The sequence below is a fragment of the Marmota marmota genome, unplaced genomic scaffold (genome assembly GCF_001458135.2).
Source record: "Marmota marmota marmota unplaced genomic scaffold, marMar, whole genome shotgun sequence".
NCBI lineage: Eukaryota > Metazoa > Chordata > Mammalia > Rodentia > Sciuridae > Marmota > Marmota marmota.
Window position 1 is genome coordinate 3913564 of NW_026000051.1, and position 24372 is coordinate 3937935.

General features: G+C 50.3%; 1 long non-coding RNA gene across 1 annotated transcript; it reads right to left on the reverse strand.

The window, feature by feature from the left end:
• Positions 1 to 1852: 1852 nt before the first annotated feature.
• Positions 1853 to 5062, reverse strand: LOC125619644. Its single transcript, XR_007351173.1, has 2 exons — positions 4974 to 5062; positions 1853 to 2210 (listed from the first exon to the last, which is right to left on the reverse strand). It is a non-coding gene; the product is annotated as an uncharacterized LOC125619644 (long non-coding RNA).
• Between the last annotated feature and the right edge of the window lie 19310 nt (positions 5063 to 24372).

Here is a 24372-nt window from a genome sequence, read left to right on the forward strand (position 1 = left end):
AGGCCGCCCGAGGTGCGGGCGGGGCGAGGGCGCGGGACGGAAACCGCGGCGCCACCTCCGCTGCGCCCTGAGTCAACCGCAGCGCTGCGACAGCAGGGCGCATCTTTCTATAATTGGTGCATCCCTGACAGCGTTTCCTCCAGGTGGCACGTGAGTGACGGTGACGTCGGAGACTCACCGGAGTGTGACATTATTTTGATAAAATAAAAATTAAAGGGGAAAAAAATGAGCTCCTTGTCAGAGTCCTGTGCCCTGAGCTCCCGGCAATCAAGGACCGTCCCCTCTCCATTCAGTCCCGTCAACCACTCTGTTCAGTTTTTGATTTGAGGAAATGGACTCAGAGAGGTTAAGTAACTTCCTGCGTGCTACCCAGCTGGTGAGTGACAGGTCAGAATCCAATTGCGAGAGTGAAGGCTGCTTTGACTAGTTTGGAAGATCGCCATTCGCGCTCCCTCTGGTTGCAAGAAGCTGGGGCTTGCTCAAGGTCCCTTAGCCATACTAGAGCTGAGTGGGTCCGCACGGGGGTCCTCATCGCTTTGCCCAGTGTCCTTCCCTGGGCCTGGACTCTCCTTTCTTTACCCGCATCCCTGCACTCACCCCGAGAGCTTGGACTGCCATTCCTAAATGCAGATGGCACTCTCAGGGCCCAGGCAGAGCCCAGGGAACTGGGCGCTAGGGGGCAGGGCGGGTCCTCCCTCTGCGGCCCAGTGAAGGGAAGCAGCTGGTCCCCCACAGGGGCTGAGACCTGTCAAGGGCTGCTGCTGTACCTGCCCTGGTCAGTGGCCAGGCCCGGCTGGCCTCAGGGAGGAAGATCCCCTGCACAGTGGTGTGCTGGCGCCGGACGCCAGCCAAGGACGGAGGCGGTCCTGGGAAAAAGGGTAAGGTTGGCCATTCTGTTAGAGCTGCCTTCTCTTTTGGTAAAGAACTGTGCCCACCACCGACACTGGAAAGAACACTTGTCACCATTTAGTGGACACCCTCTCACCAGCCCAACCTGTGCAGTAGGGTCTATTCAGAAGCCCAGAGAGGTCAGGCCATGCATCTACAGTCACACAGCCAGGGCCTGACTGTGGACAGCGTCCCCCATGGTGTTCACAGGAGTCTGATCATAGGCCTCAGATTGGGGCACCAGCCCCTTAAAGGGAAACCCACATCCTGTTTTTGGCTCTGCCTCAACGATAAGAATTTGTGATAACGGGGAATCTGGAGATGATGTCTCCCTCGAGGCCCTGCCTCCTCTTTCCTTCCTTTCTCCTGTGCCCCATCTCAGAGCCCTGGGCAGCCTCCAGCCTGCACGTGGCCATGACACACACCCCTGTGTGGCATCTGCAGTGTTGCCCCCCTCGGGCCTTGGTGGCTTGCTTTCCTCTGCTGTTGGAAGGGAGGAAGAATGAAGCTCGCCTCAGAGCTCTTGGGGTGACCGATGGTGTCCCACGCCTGGCCGACACCTGGTGGGAATCTGGAAGGAGGGCCTGGGAGTCTGGGGACACAGCTGTCACTCCAGTTCTGTCACTGACCAGCTGTGCAGCCTGAGCCGAGTCTTCACCCTCTCTGAGCCTCAGTTTCCTCATCTATGTGACGGGACGATGGCCCCGCCTCACCTCCATTTTCCTGAAGCAGGTCCAGCACGAAGCTCATGTCACTGTGGCTCAGGGTCATCTTTAGTCCTCAGCTTCGACCCTCTTCTCCCATTGAAAAAGTCCTTTTGGAAAACTCACACCAAGATGGCTGGTCCTGCGGGGGCTTGGAGTCCCCCAGGGGCCCCCCGGCCCTAGACTCCCACCCCTCCACCTGTCACAAGGAGGTCACATCCCTTCCCGGGGTGTGGGGAGAAGGTACAAAGAGGCCCGTGCATTGCCCGGGGAGTTTATCCAGGAGCAAAGCCCTCCCCAGGGCGAGCCCAGGGAGCCAGCAAGGGCACCCGCCGCTGCAGGGTTTGGGGTGGAGAAAGGGGGCTCCCGTTCTATCGGCAGGTGTTTGCGGTCGAGGGTCTCCAGCAGCCTGGTGGCCCTGGCTCCTGGTGTTGTGACTTGGTGAGCCCCCTCCACATTCAGCAGAGCTAGTCTGGGGGCCAGTGGTTGGCCGCTGGAGGCCGCCACTTCTGAGATTAGGTCATACGAGAGGGGAGTGCCATCTGTGCTTTCTCTGGACTCCTCTGGTGGAGGCAGCTGTCACAGCCCTGGGACACGTGGATAGCAAGGAATGGAGGCCTGGAACAATCAGAGGAGAAACAGTCAGAGATTCCCACGGGAGGCCTGAGGCCCCAGCCCACGGCCCAGAGAAACCCAGACAAGGAATGTTTGTGATGATTAGCTGCTAAATTTTGGGGTTCTTGTTTTGTGTCAGTAAATAACTAATACAAGACTCACTGAAGACATTTTAGTATAGATGGGCCACGGAATGCCACACCAGCGTTAAAAACAAGGCAGTGGCTGGGTGCCGGAGCGCACACCTGTAATCTCCGGAGGCTGAGGCAGGAGGATCACAAGTTCAAAGCCAGCCTCAGCAACTTAGTGAGGCCCTACGCAACTTAGCAAGAACCTGTCTCAAAAAATAAAAAGGGCTGGGGATGTGGCTCAGCTTAAGCGCTCTTGGGTTCAATCCTTGGTACCAAAGAACAAAAACAAAACAACAACAAACCAAGCAAGAAAGAAGGAAAAGAAAGGAAGTCTGGCGACCCAGGAAAGCCCGAGGTGAGTTCCCGTTTGAGCCCCAGTGCAGCTGATGGTGTGAATTGCGATCCCAGGGGCTCCTGACCTAGGAGTGGCCATTCGAGTTGGAGTCTCAAGACAGGAAAAGGCCAGTGACCCAGCTCCAGCAGCCACCAGCCAGTGTGGGACCCGCTGGGGCTCCTTGCGCAAAACAACAAGGACTCAGAGCTCCCTGATTGTTTTAGAAGCCTGCGCTCCCCAGTGGGCCTCCAGGGGTCAGCTGAGCTCCTACCCCACTGGACGGCTCTGGGCTACACTAGAGGAAAAGGTGGGTGAGCCGAGTCAGGCAGGAGGGCCTTCTGGGAGCCGAGTGCTCAGCCCGCAGCCAGCTCAGACTGGACACTGTGTTGACTCTCAGAAGCCGGCGCAGGGGGAAGATCACCAGAGCCCAGGAGTTTGAGGCCGACCTGGGTAGTAGAGAGATCCAGTCTCAGCAAAGCAAACCAGAACCAAAACTAAAACGGAAAAAGTGACACTCAGAGCTCTGAGTTTTGGACTATGATCTACTTCATGGAGACGGTGAGACGTTTAAATGGGATAGTGTATGTGACGTGATTCATAGGAAACCCTCTAAAATTTGAGCTCCGTTTCCCAGATTCAATCCTCCACACTCCTCAGCTCAGTGATCACATGTTCCGACAACTGTCCATCTCATATGCCAAAAGTTTTTGCATTTTTTAACTTTATCTTTCTTATTCATTTTTGAAGTTTACAGGGATTGGAATCCAGGGCCTCGTGCATGCTAGGCAAGTGCTCTGCCACTGAGCTACAGCCTCAGCCCTAGATCTTTTTCTTATTTAATATGTAAGTTTTAGCTGGGCTTGGTGGTGTACACAAAAGGAGGCTGAGGCAAAAGGATCGCAAGTTCAAAGCCAGCCTCAACAAAAGCAAGGCGCTAAGCAACTCAGTGAGACCCTGACTTTAAATAAAATGCAAAATAGGGCTGGGATGTGGCTCAGTGGTCGAGTGTCCCCGAGTTCAATCCCTGATGCCCATAAAAATTATAAGGACTAGGTCAGTCACAGACAGGGAGAAAATCTTTAAAAAGGACATTACTTGACATAGTATTGATACAAGAGATGCAAATAACTCCTAACACTCAATAATAACAGAACCCAATAAAGAATGGGCAGTGGATTTGAACAGACGCTTCAAAGGAGAAGCTATAGGGTTTGCACAGAAAGTGTCCATCATTGTTCATCAGAAAAGTACAAATGGAAGTCAAGATGAGGCATTCCACATGATCCCCGACAGGGTTCAGATCAAAAAGACAGACAATGCCAAGTGTCGGCAAGGATGTGGGCCCTGCACACCAGCCATTCTGCTCCTGGGTTCTCACCCAAGAGCTACAAAGCAGCGTTCACAGAAAGACGTGACCAAGAATATTCCTAGCAGCTTTCTTTATGTATTTTGAGTACCGGGGATTGAACTCGGGGGGACTCTGCCACTGAGCCACATCCCAGCCCTGTTTTGTATTTGTTTAGCACCTCGCCATTGCTGAGGCTGGCTTTGAACTCACGATCCTCCTGTCTGAGCCTCCCAAGCCGCAGGGATTGCAGGCCTGTGCCACTGCGCCGGGTTGTAGCAGCTGTATTTATGGCAGACAAAACCTGGAAATGGCCCAGCCGTCCAGCAACAGGATGGGCGAGCAAACGTGGCGTGCTCAGATAATGGAACACGACCAGCAGAAACAGGGACGGATCACGGACACCACAAGGAGGATGGGCCTCGAGACCGCGCACCAGGAGGAAGGAGCGCAGCACATGCTGGTCAGTCCCTTTTCTATGAAATCTTGACACAAGAAAAAAAGCAAGGATTGCCTGGGAGATCAGGCCATCTTCTAAGGGGCAGCCATGTTCTCGTAGGGGTGGGTGTTTGCATTACATAGAAGTTGGCATTAGCCGATAGATAAATAAACGTCCACTTAAGATTGATGCATTTCTTTGTATGTAAATTTTATATCAAAAGAAAAATAACTGTCAACAGACGTGGCCGGTTCAGGGGGAAGTGTATGGCGATGCCCCTGAGCCCTGCGTACTTAACGGAGGAGGCCCTGGGCTTTGCCGGGGCTTCCCGGCGGCCCTGGGCGCCCCTCTGGCAGACGGGGGAGCAAGAGGGGAGCACAGCAGTGGAGGACTCTCAGCTCTAAGCCATGCCGGGTCCCTGCTGCCGCCTTCCATCTCGCCAGAACTCGGTCCCCCTCCCCGTGACTCCTGCTCCCCATCCCAGGACCACCCACCCCTCAGGCCCAGGTGGACTCACTTCTTGTCCGCGGCCATTGCTGCTCTGAGAGGGCGGCCTTAGGAATCTTAGGGCAAGGCCCCCCTGCTGCCCCAGAGCAGAGGCCACTGGCCACCCAGAGGAAGGAAGTGCTGATGGAGCACATTCTAGAAGCCGTTGACTCTCCTCAGAGGGAGGCCCAGCCTGCCCGGTGCAGTCCGGAACACAGTCTTCTGACCCGGCGCCCCTCCTGCCTCCGGCTTCCCAGGGGCAGGACCCGTTGCTTGGGATGGGCCTGTGGTCACAGAGGCCCAGGATCAGTTTGCCAACTACCCTGACATCCTGGCCTGCGAGCCGGCAGCACCAGATTCTCCAAGGCTGAGGCACAAAGGCCGCTGTTCCCTGTGGACCCACCAGGTGCTGTGTGCAGGGCTTGTCCCCAGACTCTCTAGGAGGCCCTGTGCGGAGGCTGAGACTCAGAAGGCCTCACTCACCCTGAGGTCATACAGCTCCCAGGAGGAGGGGCTGAGGCAGGAGGATCACCAGTTTGAGGCCAGCCTCAGCAACTCACAGACACACTGCCTAAAAAATTATAAGGGTTGGCAACGGAGCCCAGTGAATGCCCCTGGGTTCAATATGCACGCGCGCACACACACACAGGCACAGGGGAACAGGGGGTGAGGGAAACGGGAAAAGGAGGGAAGGAGGGCAAGAGGGTCACAGCCTGAGGGCCTTGAATGAGGTGCCACTGGAGCACTTAGAAGGTGTGGCATTTTAAAACTGTGGTCCCTGAGTTCTCTTCTGAGAATTCAAGTTTTGAATTTTTATTTCAACAATCTTAGAAAAATTGCCAGCCTCCACACTGGACCAAGGGGAGGCCAGTATGCAGAGCCCGGGGCCTGCGTTTAGTGCCTCTGCTGTATCTGAGCAGAATAGAACTGTGTCGGGGTCCCCAGAGCCATGAGAAAGTACCCCCAAAGAGGGAAACTCTATTACTTATCTATTGTTGCCTCACATACCATGCCCCCAAATTTAGCAGCTTAAAACAACAAACATTTACGTCCCAGTCGCTGTGGATCAGGAATCCAGGCACAACCTGGGTGGGTCCTTTGGCTCAAGGTCTCGGAAACTCACAATCAAGTTATGAGCAGGGGCTGGAGGCCCGGCTCCTGGCTCAGGGGGGAAGACTGCTTCCAGGCTCACCCGCCGGGTTGCTGGCCGAATTCAGCCTGGTGGGCTGCAGGGTTTGGCTTCCTGATGGCTGGTGGCTGGGGCCTCTCTCCATTTGCGCCACACGGACACCTTGCAACACGGCAGGCAACTTCATCAGGGCCATAAGCAAGATAGCAAGAGGAAAGCCCAGAGTCCCTGTGTAATCTAACCTCAGAGGTGACGTCCCATCCCTTTTCTGGTCCTGGGAGTTGAACCCAGGGTGCTCTACTACTGAGCTACACCTGCAGCCCTTTTTATTTTTGATTTCTATTTTGAGGCAGGATCTCACTAAGTTGCCCAGGCTGGCCTTGGACTTGCCATTCTCCCATCTCAGTCCCCCGAGACGCTGGGATTAAAGGCGTCTGCAACTGTCCCTTTTTTCTTTTTTTTCAAAAAAAAATTTTTTTTTAGTTGTAGTTGGACACAACACTTTTATTTTATTTATTTTTGTGTGGTGCTGAGGATCGAACTCAGCGCCTCACACTTGCTAGGCGAGCGCTCTACTGCCGAGCCACAACCCCAGCTCCTCCGCCCCTTTTTTCTTAATAAACTTTTTATTCTTTCTTTCTTTTTGGTGTTGGGATCCTGAGCACACCGTCCACCCTTGAGCTACACGCCCAGCCTTTAATAAGGCTGGGATAATGTTAGACTTACAGAAAAACTGCAAGGATGATTCAGAGTTCGCACAGACTCCTCACCTGGCTTCCCCAAAGTTATCTTTCTTAACCGACTGTGGGACAGGTGGCCAAGGACACGGCGTCGGGTGTGACCACCAGCTCGACCCCAGCCTTTTCCCAGATTTCACTTGTTTTTACACGAAGTTCCCTTTTCTGTTCCAAGATCCAATTGCATGACCACCTGGTGTCTTCCCACCTCCTTGCTGTCCTCTAGTCCGTGACGATTTCTCGGTCTGCCCTGCGTCATGGCTGAGTTTGGAGGGTTGCTGGTTAGGTACTGTGCAGAACGGCCTCCATCTGCATTTGACTTTGGTTTTCTCGTGATTGATTTGGGCGAAGGATTTGGAGAAAGACGTGCACAGAGGAGAGTGAAACGCCTCCTTGTCACACTGTGTCCATAGGCACCACTTCCCAGGACACAGTGCTTGTGGCCATGGCCTTCCCCCAGGATAAAGTTACTATTTTTCATTTTGTTTTCTTTCCTTCCTTTTTTTTGGGGGGGTGGTACAGGGGATTGAACTCAGGGGCATTTGACCACTGAGCCACATCCCTAGCCCTATTTTGTATTTTATTTAGAGACAGGGCCTATGGAGTTGCTTAGCCTCTTGCTTTTGCTGAGGCTGGCTTGGACCTTGAGATCCTCCTGCCTCAGCCTCCCAAGCTTCTGGGATACTGTGCCCAGCTGTTTTCTTTTTAATTATTTTTTTTCTTGTGGTGCTGGGGACCCAGGCCAGGGACCCTCACATGCACTCTATTATTGAGCTATGTCCCCAACCTTCTTTTCCCCTTTTCTATCCACTTTGGAAGTGAGTCACCAAGTCAAGCCCTCACTCAACTGGTGGGGACTTAAAACTCCGCTTCTTGGGAAGAGTATCCTAAATTATTTGAGCAGTTTGCTTCTTTCTTCCCATTTATTCCTTCTCCCTTGTTGGCTGATGTTGGTGTGGACCGGCATGTGTCTATCGGTGGAGTTCACCCCCAGCCCTGTAGAATGGGGCGTGACGAGGCTTGGCCAGGGGACACTAGTAAGCGCCACTCGGGCAGAGTCTTGATGAGGCTTGCACTTCAAGGCTTGTCCTCCGGACACACTCACTCCTGGGATCCAGTCACCGTGTGGTAAGAAGCTCTGGTAGACAGTGGGTCCTGTGGGGACAGGCCTTGAAGGAGGAGAGGCATTCTCAAATTTCCAGCCCCAGACGAACACGACCATGCGAGTGACCCTTGTCTATGCCACTTAGAGTAAAAGAAATGGCCAGTTTTGGAGTTGGCTATTCAGCAATTGATCACTGAAACCGTTCTGTCCCTTCATGGTGGCACTACCTGTGGTCCCAGAGGCACCGGAGGCTGGGACACGAGGATGGAAATTTCAAGGCCAGCCTCGGCAACTTAGCAAGGCTCTCAGATTAGCAAGAGCCTGTCTCAAAAAAAAAAAAAAAAAAAGGGCTGGAGATACAGCTCAGTGGCAAAGCACCTGTGGGTTCAATCCCCAGCACCAGGAAAAAGAAAAAAGCAACATAGTCATAGTTCTGCAATTTATTTTTATCAGTACCTACAGATGTCACAAACACCCTGTGTCAGTTCATCCAGATGAGCTTGTCCCCTGAACTACTACCCAGTCTTCCATGGGGTCAGTGAAGCATGATCGACTTATCCTTTTCTACTGATGGATGCCCAGTGGCTTTCAAGTCTTCTCGAGGATCTTCAGGGCTCCTGTGGATACCCCCTGGTGCAGGCATCACGGGTGGCTGACACTGGTGTTTCTCTAAGATAAAGCCCCAGAAGCAGGTTGCTGGGTCAGGGCCATGAGCTTGGAGTTCCCACACCTATTGCCAAATCACCCTGCAAAATGGTGGGCAAGGGGGCTTGGCCACCACCCCTTGTCCATGCCTGGTGTGGCCCACCTTGAAAAGTTAAATAGCAGTATTGGCCCGAGAGAGAGCGTGAGAAACGGGTACCGAGCCTGTACAGGCTGGGCCGGGTGAAGGCCAGGCTGGGGCAGAGCTGGGGGCTCCAGGCACAGCCCCCCACCCTGCACCAGTTCCTTCCCCTTTGCCGGGAAGCTGTGCTCAGCACATCCTCCAAAGGCGCTGGCCCAGCGGACCTGCCTCCTGGACAGGCCCAAGTTCCTCCAGCCTTGACCCCCGCTCACAGTGACCCTATGCTCTGATGGGCCCTGGCCCAGGCCTCGCCCCCTGCAGGAGGGAGCCCTCCACGTTCACCTGGAGGCAAATCTCTGATCCTCTGAGCCCTGCTCCTGCCCTTGAAACCATACCAACGCCTGGCGCTCCGTGAGCTCTTCTTTGTAAATAGACAGTTATTTATTTATTTCCTTATTATTCCTTCAGCCCATAGTGACCATCCTAACTTCTTGGCCCCACAACCTGGCAGGAGAGGCAGGACCAATCTGGTAACTAAACATGGGTGGATCTATACGTCCTTCTGTACGTAGGGGCTGTGGCCTCTTAAATCCAGGACAAGTACACAGGAACCTGAGTTAGCTGGAGGGTGGGTGACCAGATGGCCACTGAGCTGGGAGCAGAGGACGGAGGGGTTACACAGCTGGAGGGCAGGGTGAGTGCATTCCTGGTAAGTGGAATGGATGGTACAAAGGCCCTGGGGCAGAGAGGCAGGGTGTGTTCATTTTGGGGGACATAGTGTGAAGGGGAAAGAGGTCTGAAAGGGAGCCTGAGAGGTCAGTAGGACAATGCCATGCAGGGCCTTGTGGGCCACAGTGGAGACAGTGACCTTTAACCAAGAGCACTAGGGAGCCATTGATGGATGATGAGATGGAATGAGAAGCATCATGGGACGTTCTTAACCCAGGATGCGGCACAGTGGATGTCACTGTTATTGTCATCACTGTCGTCTTCACTTTCTAGGTGTCAGGTCAGAGAATTCCCACCGATCCCTAAAGGGTCCTGAGGAGACTGGGCCAGCTGTGTTCCTCGGCTGGGGAGGAGCCATAGGTGACGTCCACATTTCCAGGAAACAGAGTGCAAATCTGCACAAATTGGCGACTCGCACCCAAGGGTAGCCCAGAGAGGCAGTGCTGGACTCGACTCCAGGCCTCTCAGCCCTTCCTTGCTGCTCAGACCAAGCTCTCCTCAGCCTTCTGCCTGCCTGAAGCCCTCGCTGGAACCCTCGGTGGTTGACCCCTGCAGCATCCCAGCTCCTGCCGGATAAGCTCTCTCTCTTCCTGCCATGAATCCACACCAAAGCCAACAGCACTGTTCAGTGTTCCCAGAGGACACAAGGAAGCCTGTCGCCCCATGTCTGCTGGTTCCATTCCCTCAGCCGGGATGCTGGCAGCAGAGGCACTGTGTTAATCAGCTGTGAGTTACTATAGTAAAATACTTGAAGCAGCTAATTTGATAAAGAAAAAATATTAAAATGAGAAATTATACCCCATCTGATTCAAATGTAGATATGTCAAGATCATTGTACTGTCATGGGTAACTAATTAAAACAAATTTTAAAAAATGACATATAAAAAAAGAAAAAAAAATATTTGGGTCATCTTGGGAGGTTCAAGTCCAAGATTGAGCCACCTCATTGGTTTGGGCCTCTGGCGAAGGTTCTGGAAGGTAGTGGCAGGAGGATGTGTCAGAGTGAGTGGTCACATATCCCTCCAGGAAGCAGGTGAGTGCATTCCTGGTAGGACTCAGGTCCTACAATGCCTTCTGAGGGCATTTCCCCAATGACCCAAAGATCTCTCACAAGACCCCACCTCCTGAAGTGTCCACCACTGCCCAGTAGCACCCCCCCAGGGACCAAGCCTTTAACACAGGGGTTTGGGGGACATTCAGCAGCCAAACTGCAGCATGCTCCAATCCCTCCTCAGTTGTTCCTGCAGCCCATGCTGGCACCAAGCATTCCTGCACCAGTTTCCCATCACCATGGTAACAAGTGACCACAAACTCCATAGCTTAAAACAACCCCAGTGTATTATCTTATAGTTTGGAAGCTAGAAGTCTGAAATGGGTCTTGCTGGCCTACAGTCTGTGCCGGCAGAGCTGCTTTCTTCTGGAGACGCTGGGGGAGAATCCTCTTCTTGCCTCTTCTGCATCCTAGAGTCTGTCCGCATTCCTTGGTTCATGGCCCCTACCTCTCTTTTTTTTTGGTGCAGGGCATTGAACCCAGGGGTGCTTAACCATTGAGCCACATTCCCAGCCCTTTGTTAATATTTTATTTTTAGACAGGCTCTCACTGAGTTGCTTAAGGTCTCACTAAATTGCTGAGGCTCAGTTTGAACTTGCGATCCTCCTGCCTCAGCCTCCCGAGTTGCTGGGATTACAGGCGTGTGCCACTGCAACCAGCTCCTTCTTCTATTATCAAAGCCAACAACATAGGGTCGAGTCTTCATGCTGTCGTATCTCTGTTCCTTCTATCTTCCCCTTTCACACTGAAAGATCTTCATGTTCACATTGGACATAGACAGATAATCCAGGATAATGTCACTATTTTGAGGCTGGCCGATGAGCAACCTGAATTCCATCTGCTAGTTTAATTCCCCTCTGCTATGTGCTATGGCTTCACATAATTCAAATGTCCCCCAAAGGTCCATATGGAATGGTTGGTCTACAGGGTGGGAGACCAACTAACGGGAGGCGGCAGAATCTTTGGGAAGTGGGGCCTCATCCGAGGTCCTTTGGTCACTGGGGATGTACTGTTGAAGGGGATTCTGGGACCCCATCATGGTTTGAATCTTTAATGCCCCCCGCGAAGCCCATGGGCTAGGCAACACAGGAATGTTTAGAGATGAAATGATTAGATTATGAAAGCTGAAATCTCATCACTGGATTAATCCATTGAATGGGATTAATGAATGGGCTACTGGTTGGCAACTGTGAGCAGGGGTGACGTGGCTAGAAGAAGCAAGCTGCGAGGGCGCCCTTAGCTCCACCCTGACCGCTCCTCTCTTACGGATTCCCGGGGGAGCTGAGCAGCTTTTCTCCACCAGGCCTTCTGCCATGATTCCCGCCTCATCCTAGGCACAGAACAGCTGGGTTGGCCGACCAGGGACCGAGCCTCTGAAACCACGAACCTAACCTCAACTGTCCCTCCTCTAAGTCATTCTTGCCAGGTATTTTCAGCAACAAAAAGCTGACTAACACAGACTCTGCCGGTCCTCTCCTCTCTCTGTTCTGGTTGGAAATATGATCATTTTTACTGGGTGTGGAGGGGTGCACACCCATAATCCCAGCAACCTGGGAGGCTGAGACAAGAGGATCACAAGTTTGAGGCCAGCCTGGGCCAACTAGAGTGAACTTGTTTCAAAATAAAGAATAAAAAGGGCTGGGGCTGGGGCTCAGTGCTAGACTAATGCACTAAGCAACTCAGTGAGACCCTGTCTCTAAATAAAATGCAAAATAGGCTGGGGGATGTGGCTCAGTGGTTGAGTGCCCCTGAGTTCAATCCCTGGGTACAATCCCTAGTACTGAAGGAAAAAAAAAAAAAGATGAGAGAGAGAGAGAGAGAGAGAGAGAGAGAGAGAGAGAGAGAGAATCATTTTCCTTCNGCTTTGCAGAAGTGAGACTTGAACCCAGGGGTGCTTTCCCACTGAGCTACTTCACTAGCCTTTTTTATTTTTTATTTTCAGACAGGGTCTAAGTTGTTGAGTCTGGCCTCAAACTTGCAATCCTCATATATCAGCCTGAGTAGTAGCTGGGATTATGGGCCTGTACCACTGTGTCTGGTAAACCTTTTATCTTTATAAACTAGTTGCTGTAGGTATTTCATTGCAGTAACACGAAGCTGACTGGTACATCATGGAACCTGATATATGCAGACAAGACCACAGGATTAGGAGGGGACCATCTTGGGGGGAGGCCATGATTCTTCAAAGCCCACCTGCTCCTTGTCCAGAGCTGGCCCTTCCTTCAGCATCCTTCTTAGACAGGTGCTTTCCAGAAAGCAACCAGGAGGAAGTGTGTCCTGTCCACGCTTCAGAAGAGGAAACAAAACACACCTTTGTGGCGTGTTTGTGAGTTTATAAAGGACTTCCACATCCTTGGGGGTTGGTCTTATTTGTTCTACTCCACATCTGCGAAAACCATGGTCAGGAAAATCAAGTGGCTGAGTTGGGGATACAGGATGAGGACTGGACATTGCTGCGCTTACCCCAAGGCCTGATCCCAGCTCCTCCCCTTTGTTCCCAGCCCTGAAATAGCCTCACCTCCCACAGCCATCCTAACCCTTCCCAAGGCCGCTCCAAGTGAGTCCTGTAGCTAATCCGCCCTTGTTTCTGGCTTCCTGCCAAAAGTCATGGGGTCACACTTGAAAGACTTCCTCAAACCCGGCAAATCATGGCTCTGGAGGTTTCTGTTTGAATTAGAAGCAGGAACTATTTCCTCTGTGCTGCCAAAGGGGCTGTAATGAACGGGCCCAAGGTTCCAGGGGAGATATTTGTCAATGTGTTTCACAAGCCTTCAAAATGTGCCTGCCGCTTACTGTCGGTCGAGGTCACAGGAAGGAAATAGCCGAGTGTGCAGAAACGTGCAGCCGAGGCTGTGTAACTCAGCACTGCGCCAAGCAGCACAGTAGCACAGCCACCCAAGTGTCCATCAATAAGGCCCTGATTAGGTCAAATGATGCATCCAAAGTTGTAGTATTATGTAGCCATTAAAAATGATAATGTAGGGGCTGGGGTTGTAGCTCAGCGGTAGAGCGCTCCGCAAGCACAGGCGGGACCTGGGTTCGATCCTCAGCACCACATAAAAACAAAATGAAGGTTATTGTGTCCACATATAACTAAAAAACAAGTATTTAAAAAAATGATAATGTGGCCAGGTACGCTGGCACATGCTTGTAATCCTAAAGGCTCAGGAGACTGAGGCAGGAGGATCACAAGTTCAAAGCCAGCCTCAGCAACAGCAAGGCGCTAAGCAACTCAGTGAGACCCTGTCTCTAAATAAAATACAAAATAGGGCTGGGGATGTGACTCAGTGGTCGAGTGCCCCTGAGTTTAATCTCTGGTACCAAAAAAAAAAAAAAAAAAAAGACAATGTAGCTGGTTGTGGTGGTGCCCGCCTATAATCCCAGCTAATGCAGGAAGCTGAGCCGGGAGGAGAGAAAGTTCAAAGCCAGTCTGGGCAATTTAGCTAGACCCTGTGTTTAAAAAAAAAAAAAAAGATCATGTAGACTGGGGGTGCAGCTCAGTGGTAGAGCACTTGTCTATCATATACAAAGCCCTGGGTTTGATCCTCAGCACCAAAACAAACAAATAAAAAACCCTTTTATTAATTTACCAAGATAGACCTTAAATAAACACATGAAGAGATGCTCCCTATTCCATTAGTCATCATAGAAATCAAAATAAAGCCACAATGAGAAACGACTGCATGCCTACTAGAATCGTTGAAAAAAAAATACCGACCATATCAACCGTGGGCAAGGACATGGCCATTAGAGCTTCTGTATGCTGCTGGCAGGGAATGTAAAATGATAAAGCCACTTTAGAAAACAGTTTCATGCAAACACTGAACATGTACTTCCTATATGACCCAGCAGTTCTACTCTGCAATATTTACCCAGGAGAAATTATAATGTAGGTCCACACAGACACTTGTATGTAAATGTTTATAGCAGTTTTATGTGTAATAGCTCCAACCTGGAAGAACCCTGATGTCCACCAACAGGTGAGTGGGTGAACTGTGGTCCGTCCACACAATGGAATACAACTCAGTATCAGAAAGGGACAAACATCAACCGGTCGCTGTAATGATGCACACCTGTAATCCCAGTTATTCAAGGAGGCAGAGGAAGGAGGATCCAAGCTGGAGGCCAGCCTCAGTAATTTAGCAAGTGTATAAAATAAAATTTAGCAAAACAAAAACCACAAAGGGCTGGGGACGTGCTCAGTGGTAGAACACCCTGGGATCAATCTCCAGTTCCACACACACAAAAAAGACCAACTGTCAATACATACAATAAGGAGCCAATTCTCAAAATATTATCCTAAGTGCAAGAAGTCATACAAAAATATATATGAATCCATTTATATAAAATTCTAGGCAATTCAAACTAATAACAAAAATCGGATCAGGGCTTGCTGTTGTGGGGACAGCACAGGAGGGATTACCAAAGGGCACAAGGAGACTCTAGGGCTGATGGCTCTATTCTGTATCTTGCTTGTGGCCATGAGTCCGAGGTATATACATGTTGAACCTTACATCCATATGCAGTTTATTCCATGTCAACTGTACTTCCAGAAAGTTATTTTCAGAAAAGATGCCCTATGGATACATTGCTAAATTTTAAAAAAAAATCAAATCGGATTCCAACAGTATGTACAGTGTGATTTCCTTTCTGGAAAAAAGAAATTGTTTGTGCGTTTTCTAGGTGGTGGGATCAGAGGTGAAGTAGGTTTTTTTTTTTCTTTTTACTCTCCTGCATTTGCGTAATGCTTTTTAAAAAATTGTATTTATAATAAATAAAGCAATTTCCATTTTGCAAGAGGAAAACAAAACAAGTGCTTTCAGCAGAGCCTGGCCTCTGCTGACCTCATAGAGGCTCCTCTCCAGCGGCCACCTCCCTCCAGCCAGAGACGGGAGATGACACAGACTCAAGGGCTTCCTGTGCAGGACGGCAGAGCTCTTCCCAGGAGCTGAGCGGCCCCCAGGGCAGTGACGGGAGCAGCCACGCAGATGCTTCCTGGAAGGCTCAGGGTCAGCTTCAGCTACATAGTAAATCACCCACTGGTGCCGCTGTGCTGGCCGTTGCAGGGCCACCGCGTTTCCTCTGCAGGGGCAGGGGCTGGCTTGGCAGGGAGCTGCACGCACAGTTCGGAAGAGAGTAGGGAGCCCACTCACACTTAGCTTTAAGGGGTGTGGTATTTATTACATGGAGAAAGCTGTGACTGGTGAAAACTGAGGGCAGGTGGTCTAACCCAGCTCCCCAGGACCAAAACAGAGACCTGGAAAACCAGTGGCACCCTCTAGAATTGTTCGCGTCAAGGACCATCTATCTGCTTCATGCCCTGCTTCTCCAGGCAGGTAGCTACTTTGTGGTGCGCTGCTCACGTGCTGATAGGCTAGCTCTGACTCCAAATTCCCAGGGTAGAATCTGATTGGCTCATCTTGGGTCAGGTGGTACCCAGTCAGCCAATAGGGTGGGATCAAGCTCACTAAGATGCCTTCCAAGGAGTTCTCAGAGAAGGGCCAGCTACTGGCTGCATGGCTCCCCAAAGACTATCCAGTACCTCTGCAAACAGAAAATCTGATTGAGTGATACAGCCCCAGAGACATGGTGGCTCCTTATGTGGCGGCTGTTCTGAAGGGTCTGAGCGTAGAAAGGCAGCCTGGTCCCAGCCCGCTTCCACGGAGTAGTTCCCCCACGGTGTTCTGTGAGGTTGCAAATCCTTGGCGAATGGTCTTACTGGGAAACCTGTCCGAGGTCAGAAAAGCTCATCATCACGGTGATGGCAAAAAAGTCCTCTGAGGAATCTGAACTTGGTGGTGCAGGGAAGCCAGGTTCTTGTGAGCAAGAGCAGCGGTAGAAAGATGCGCATGAAGCAGGCAGCTGGATCAGAAAAGTGTGAACAGAGCTGCAGTTGAGGGGCTTGTCATCACCATCACCAGAGCCACTGGCCCACGACTGTGACACTGACTGCTTTCAACATGCTAAGCAAGTCCCATGCAAAAGGACACTGGACAGGCAGCCCCCAGTACCTGCTGCAGGTGGAACCTGGGAGCCGGGCTAACCTCTGGCCCTTGATGCCAACTGATCCAGAACCTTCTACAGACAGGCACCCGTTCCAAGCATCTTCACATATCGACTTATGTAACCCTCCTGACATCCATAATATCAGGTAGTTACTATTTATTATTCCCATTTTACAGATGAGAAATTAAGGTGCAAAGAGATCCAGTAACTTGTCCTAGTAACCTGCAGATTCAAACCCAGGTAGCCTGGCTCCAGTGTCCTGCTTATATCCACTGGGCTGCACTATCCCCCAGGTACGTGTGTGATGCTATTCCAGGTGCTGGAATGCAGACCAAGACATGGGTCCTACCACTGGACCTCACAGCCTGGGGGGAGTTTGGCAGAAATAGCCATGACACCCCCCCCCCCAGCTGTTATTGTTTTAAGTGCTGCAAGCTTGGTACTCTAAGAATGTTTAGAAAGGGACCATCCCTCCCTGGAGGGGTCAGGGAGGGCCCTGCAGAAATGACACGCACTAAGGTCTAAAGAATGCTAAGAAGGGACCAGGCAGTGTGGAGGTGCCCAGGTGAGAGGGCACAGCACACACAGTGCTCCTCAGGTTGGGTGAGTGCTTTGCCAAAGGTCACCTGAGCAGTGGTGACGGGGCATGATAAGGACTCTGTGCTGATCCCCAGGTAGCTGGCTGCTCTCTCTGTGACCCTGCTCCACCTCTCCAGCAGCAATCACAGGGGAATGTCTGCAGCCTTCTTCTGGGTGGCAGCAGGACAGATCTGTGGATGTGTCCCGGAGACATTTGCCACCAAGTGTCCGGGAAGGATGTTAATCACTGCAGCGCCCTGTTTGCAAGAGTCATGATGATTCAGGGAAAAGGCCAGCTGGCTGGCTCGGGAGGGAGTTCAGCCTGCCCAGCTGCTCCTGCCTGTGTGGAGATGCTAATCAGAGGCCCCTCAGGCCCTGGGGGTTCTTGAAGAGCCATTCTGGCTTCTTTCCAATGGCTCATTTGGGACATTCCTGGCTTCCCTAAATGAGCAAATGCCGGGGGTTTTTGACAAGTGCTTCAAGAACAGTCGATTTGTAGCAGCAGCACCGTCACCCTTGGACCGGTCTCACAGGTTGGCAGGACAGCACGACACAGCTCACTTCAACCTGCTGAGCAGAGATGGTGGCAAGTGTGGTAGTCAGGGGAGGGGAACTGGCCTCTTCTGTCCTCTGGGCAAAGCTGGCTTGGCCCTCCTAGAGGGAACCTTGAAACGTTCTTGCCCTTTGGTCCAGAGGTTCTACTGGGAAATTACCCAGATCTCTGCACTGGCACCCAGGGGGGCATGTACCAGGATGCCCATAGCAGTGTGGCTTGAAATAGTCAAAAATTGCCTACACTCCAAACATATCCTGATGGAGCTGGCTGAATCCAGCATGGATGACCTCACCCTGTGAGGTGCAGCCTGTTCAGCCCTGAAGAGACTGCCCCCTCAAGGAGCAGGCTTTTGAGTCACTAGCAGGTAAACAGTGTGTATCGTGTTATCTCATTTTTGCTTTTAAGAAAATAAGAAGTCAATTGCACTTCTATACACTAAGGATGAACAGTTTGAATTGGAAATTACAGGAAGAAATCCATTTACATTAGCATCAAGAAGAACAAAAAAATGCTTAGGAATTAACTTTACCACGTGGTAAAAGAAAACAGTGAAAACTATCTAACAGTGCTGAGTTTCCAGCTTAGGAGCAAGGTCTGGGGAAGGGGCGCCGGGTCCAGCTCAAAGGTGGCAAGAAGCTGCCCCCGAAACCACCTAAAAGCAGGCCGAAGAGATGGATGAGGAAGAGAAGGTTTTCAAAGAGGGAAGAAGAAACCTGAGGAGCTAAAGGGGTCCCTGGGGAAGGGGCTCCTGGCTACAGGTGAAATCAAGAAATCTGGCAAAGAGGAAGCTAGCTGTTCCTTGTTCCTGAGATGATGGTGACCATGGATTCCATTCCTACTTAAACATCAGGATCCCTGCTATCACATCTTTTGCTACATATGGCTGGAATGGAGTGTTGTCTTGGAGTCTGTTGTAAATTTTTTTTTTTTAAAGGTAGATAGAGAGAGAGAGAGAGAGAGAGAGAGAGAGAGAGAGAGAGAGAATTTTAACATTTATTTTAGTTTTCGGCGGACACAACATCTTTGTTGGTATGTGGTGCTGAGGATCGAACCTGGGCCGCACGCATGCCAGGCGAGCGCGCTACCGCTTGAGCCACATCCCCAGCCCTGTTGTAAATTTAAGAATAAACTTTTGTAAAACAAACAAACAAACAAAAAACTAGTGCAGAAAGAAATAAAAGAAGACATAAATTGGAAACATATCCCATGTTCATGGATTGAAAGACTTAATATTGTGAAGGTGTCTATAACACCTAAGCATTCTGAAGCTCCAGTGCAATCCCTTTCAAAATCCCAATGACATTTTTTGCAGAAATAGAAAAATCCATCCTAAAACCCACATGGAATCTCAAGGCACCCCAAATAGGGATGGGGGGATCTTGAAAGAGAACAAAGCTGGATGACTCACATGTCCCAGTTTCAAAACTTACTATAAAGCTACATTAATCAAAACAGTGTGGTACTAGCCTAAAGACAGAGATGTAGGCCATTGGAATGGCATGGAGAAGCTACAAATAAACCATATATATATATATATATATATATATATATATATATATATAGTCAAATGAGTTTTGACAACATTGTCAAGATCATTCATTGAGGAGAAGTCTTTTAATAATTGGTGCTGCAAAAGAATGAATTTGAATCCTTATCTAACACTATCTCCAAAAAATTAATTCAAAATGGATCAAAGACATATATATATATAAAAATATATACACACACACACACACACACATATATATATATATATATGATCACCTCAATTTATAAAATAGAAGAAAACATAGGGCAAAATCTTCATGACATTGGATTTGGCAATGGTTTCTTAGATATGACTCCGGGAGGCTCCTGGGCTGACTGGCAGCTTGTAATGTAAAGGCAGGGACAGTTCTCAGCGGCTGGGAACACAGCTGAAGAGGTGGGACTTTGCCCTGTCAGTGGTAGACCTCAGCTGAAGACAGGCTGGACCCAGAATCCTGGTTTAAGAAGGTAAAGCTGGCCAGATTTGGTGGCACATGCCTGTAATCCCAGCAACTCAGAAGACTTAGAGTGAAGGATCCCAAGTTCAAGGCCAGCCTAAGCAATTTAACAATGCCCTGTCTAAAAATTAAAAAATAAAAAGGGCTTGGGATGTAGCTCAGTGATAAAGGACCCCTGACTTCAATCCCCAACATGGGAAAAAAAAAAAAAGGCAGGAGCTGTGGCTCAACGGTAGAGCACTTGTTTAGCATGTGAAGCCCTGGATTCAATGCTCAGTAGCATTGACATGTAACCCAGCAACTCCACTTCTGGGTATATATCCAAAAGAATTAAAGTTGGATCTCAAAGAGGTATTTGTGTATTTAAGTTCATAGCAGCATTGTCCCCAGCAGCTACAATATGGAAGCAACCCAAGTGTCCATCAGTGGATGAATGGATAAGTACAACATGGTATGTACAAACAATAGAAGATCATCCAGCCTTAGAAAGGCAGCAAATTGCGACAGATGCTACATCTATGAAACTTGAAGACATGCTCAGTGAAAGAAGCCAGTTAAAGCTGGGTGCGGTGGTGCACGCTGGTAATCCTAGCAGCTCTGGAGCCTGAGATAGGAGGATGGCGCTCAGCAACAGCAAGGCGCTAAGCAACTCAGTGAGACCCTGTCTCTAAACAAAATACAAAATAAGGATGGGGATGTGGTTGAATGTCCCTGAGTTCAATCCCCGGTAACAAGAAAAAAAGAAGAAGCCAGTTTAAAAAAAGTCTGTATGACTCGACTTACTCAAGCTACTCAGAACAGTCAGTGTCATGGAGACAGAAAGCAGAACGGTGTTGGCAGAGTAGGGAAGAGGACGAGGAGTTACTATTTAGTTAGCATGAAGTTTCGCTTTTATAGAACAAAAAGAGTTCTAGATGACAACACTTGCACATGTGAATATATTTAATACCACTGAACTGCATGCTTAGCATTTTTCTTTGGGGTAACTGGGGGGCGAATCCACAGCCCTGCACATGCCAGGCAAGGGCTCTACCACTGAGCTACACCCTCAGCTCCTGAACTGTGTACTTAAAAGGGCTAAGATATGAATCGTATGTTATTCATATTTTACAAGAATGAAAAGTTTGGATGAAAAAATATTACTGCAAGCTTTCAGAAAGCTTTCTCAAAGTGTCTACACTATACTGTTAACAGGGGTTGTCTGTGGGGCGGTAGGACTGTATTCCAGAGGACAGGGGACTTTCTCTTTTTTTCCCCCTGGTGCTGGGGATTGGACTCAGGGCCTCCAGCATGAGTTCTGTCACTGAGATACAGCCCCTGACTGACTTCCACTTTCAAACTTTCACTTTCTACAGCATAAAATTGTGCAATGCTTGAAGTTTATAATGACAGACACGAGCTACTTTGGATGCGAGATCTTTTTTCTTTTTAAATTGCTTACTACTATAAATGTCCCTCTTAGTATTGCTTTGGCTGCATCCCATACATTTTGGCATGTTGTGTTTTGAAGATATTTCCTGGTTTCCCTTGTGATTTCTTCTTGGCTCCCTTGGTGGTTAAAGAGTATGTTGCTTAATTTCATGTATGTATTGAATTTCCAGTTTCTCTTTTGCTGTTGATTTCCAGTTTCGTTCCACTGTGGAGTTTGTGCTGTTTTTCAAATTAGAAAAGCAGTGATTTGAGGGCTGGGGTGTAGCTCAGTGGGAATGCTTGCTTAAATGTGCAAGGTCATGGGGATTCCAACCCCAGCAGGGAGTGGGGGGGGTAGAGGAAGAGAGAGGAAGAAGAGGGGCAGGCATGGGTGTGGGAGAGGAGGGAAAGATGAGGGAGGGGAGGAGAAGACTGTCTCCATAGTGCTGTGGAGATCAGGCTCAGGCCAGACGCAGTGGTGCACATCTGTAACCCCAGCAGAGGCTGAGGCACGAAGATCTCTAGTTCAAAGCCAATCTCAGCAATTTAGCAAGGCCCTAAGCAACTTAGCAAGACCCTGTCTCAAAATAAAAAATAAAAAGGGGCTGGGGATGTGGCTCAGTGTTTTAGCACTCCTGGGTTCAATCCCTGGTACCAAAAATAAATAAATAAAAATAAAAACAAAGAAAGTGTTCAGGCTCAGGAGCCAAATTCTCTGGATTTGAAGTCACCTCCATCAGTTACCCGTGACGCAGGACATGACTTTGCCTCTCTGTGCCTGAGTGAAAGGGAACCTGTGAAAGGGAACCCACTGTGAGGATATTTTGAAAGATATTTTTTGCATAAAATCCCGAGACCAGTGCCTGCCGTGTTGACTGAGCATTCAATGAAGCGTTTGCTCTGATGACAGTGGCCAGGAGGAAGAGGAGGGGACAGTGACAACAGTACAGCCTTGGGATGTTTCTGCTGAGCCCAGGACAGTCAAGCTCCTTGCCCTCCGTAAAGGGCTGTGTGTGGTCTGTCATTCATTCAACAGCCCCACACTGGCCCCTGTGAAGGGCAGGTGCTGGGCTGGGGTGGACCGCACCTGGCTGGGCTTCTGTTCCCTTATCTGTGAGGTGGGGACAGTGAGGCTGCTGTTACAGGAGATCTCAGGGACACAGCCCAGGGATGGCTCCCAGGGCAGGCCCAGGCCGGGGAGCTATTGTACCTGTTTAGATGAAGAGAGCAGCTCCCACCCCGGCCCCAGCAGGACAGTCAACACCACTGCAGCAGCGCGAGGTGTTGGCTTCCAGCCTCACTAGTGAGCCTGTTGCTCACCGTCCTCTCCTGGGCCCTCAGCAGTGCTGGCATGCACTGGGCACTCCATTTTGAGGTTAGTCCAATAGCGCTGCTCTGACCACTTTACAAATCTTGTTCACTACTCACAAACACCCCACAAAATGGGTAACATGATGATTCACCTTTTTGGGGTTCTGGAAATGGATGCGTAAAGAGGTCAAGTAACTTGCCCAAGGTCCCACAGCCAAGCAGCAAAGGCCAGCAAGCAAGGCAACTGGCATTCGGGGCAATCGAGTCTGTCGAAGAAGGAAGGAAGGAAGTTTTGGTCAGGCACAGGGTCTGGGGTCTCCAGGTCTGAGACACGGTCAGAGGGCAGGCCCTTCGCAAGCACCAATGCTTGCCCCTCGTCTGTGGTTCCACAGGGGGAGACGGAGGCCAGGAGGGTAGGAGGCCTGCAGGGTCAAATAGGAGTTGAAAATCCAGGCTCTGAGCTCCCAGCCCCATGACCAGCCCAGGAGCTATTGTAACTGTTTGGAGGAAGACGGCAACGCCCACCCCAGCACCCCCATCAGGAGACTGGGTTGTGAGAAAACCTCAGCAGGTTAAGTTCCCTACTCTTGCTGGAAAGGGAGTCTGAGTAGCAAAGGCAGCTTCCAGAGCAGTGTGAGCTGTTCATAGCCAACATCTGATGAGCACTTCTTATTGCCAGGAAATGCACGAAGCCCTTTATACACATTACATAAAGAACACATTTTATGTCATATATTATATAAATGACTTCTGAGCCTCATCAAATCCTCAAAAAAATTTCACAAGGCTAGTGTGGCCACTAAACCACTCTGCAGATATCAAAACAGGCTGAGAGACTCTAAGCAACGGGTCCCAAGTCCCGGAGCTAACAGGTGGAGGAGGCTGGCACTCGCACTCTGGTGGATCTCCAGTCTCTGCTGACCCCATCTCCTCTCTCCCTGACTGCTCCTACTGTCCCTCATGCTTCACCACAAAATGCCACCACCCATGCCTTTGACATTTAAAAACAATAGCCATCACCAGCAGTAACTCGAGGGACTGTGACTAAGAATTCATCAAATAAGCAGAGCTCAGCAAAGACTAAAGGGCTCTGTGCACGCAGGTATCTGCGAGGACAGGGAGGTGACCCGGGAACACCTCTTGGCAGGAAACACAGCCCTGATCTCTGGGTGAAAGGTGTTGGGCACCTGCCAGGTTATGTAAGCGCTGTGCCCTGCGGGGCAGACTCCTGGCCTGCTGGGTGGGCTGTAGGAGGGTCCAGAAGACCAAGTCCAGGCTTAGGGGTCTCCTTCTGGTGGCCTTGCAGTCAGGCTGCCCAGGAAAGGCCCCAGTGGGCCCCACATGTGGGCCCCGCCCTCCATGCCTTTTGGGGCCGGCTGGGCCCAACAGACACTTCTCAGAAGCCGGCCCTTTGGGAAGCCCCTCCAGCCCTTGGGTGGCTTTGGTTTGACCCTGCACAGAAGGGATTCAGCGGGACTCCTAAGCGGCTCTGGGCCGTGCACTTTTCCCTCCTGACTTATGTAACTGTGCAAAGAAGGTGTCATTATCTCCATTTTTACAGGTGAGGACACTGACCGTGAAAGAGGCTAATGACTTCCTGGAAGCAAGAGGGCCAAGGAATCTGCGGCCTAGGATCTGAACCCAGGTCACCTTTTAGGCAGAAGGCAGGCCTAGGGAACCGAGTGTTCATGAACACAGCAGGTGGAGAAGGAAAGGCGAGGAGGTGAAATTCCTGAATCTTTTTTTTTTTTTTAATTAATTAATTAATTTTTAAATTCACATCTTCATACATGTATTTTGGAAATTCCTGAATCTTATGGGGAAGCAAGGGCCATGCGGGGAGCTGAGCTGAACCAACTCCAATATTCTCTCCCTAAAACCTTCCATGGCTCCCCATTACCTTTAGGATACAATACAACATCACTAATACCGCCTATAAGGCCCTCTGGGGGTGTTGGGCCTGGCTTCTTTCCTTTCTAGCCTCACCCACTCTGGGCTCCTACATTCTCTCCTGCTGGGGCCAGTCAGAGGGTCAGAGGGTCCTCTCT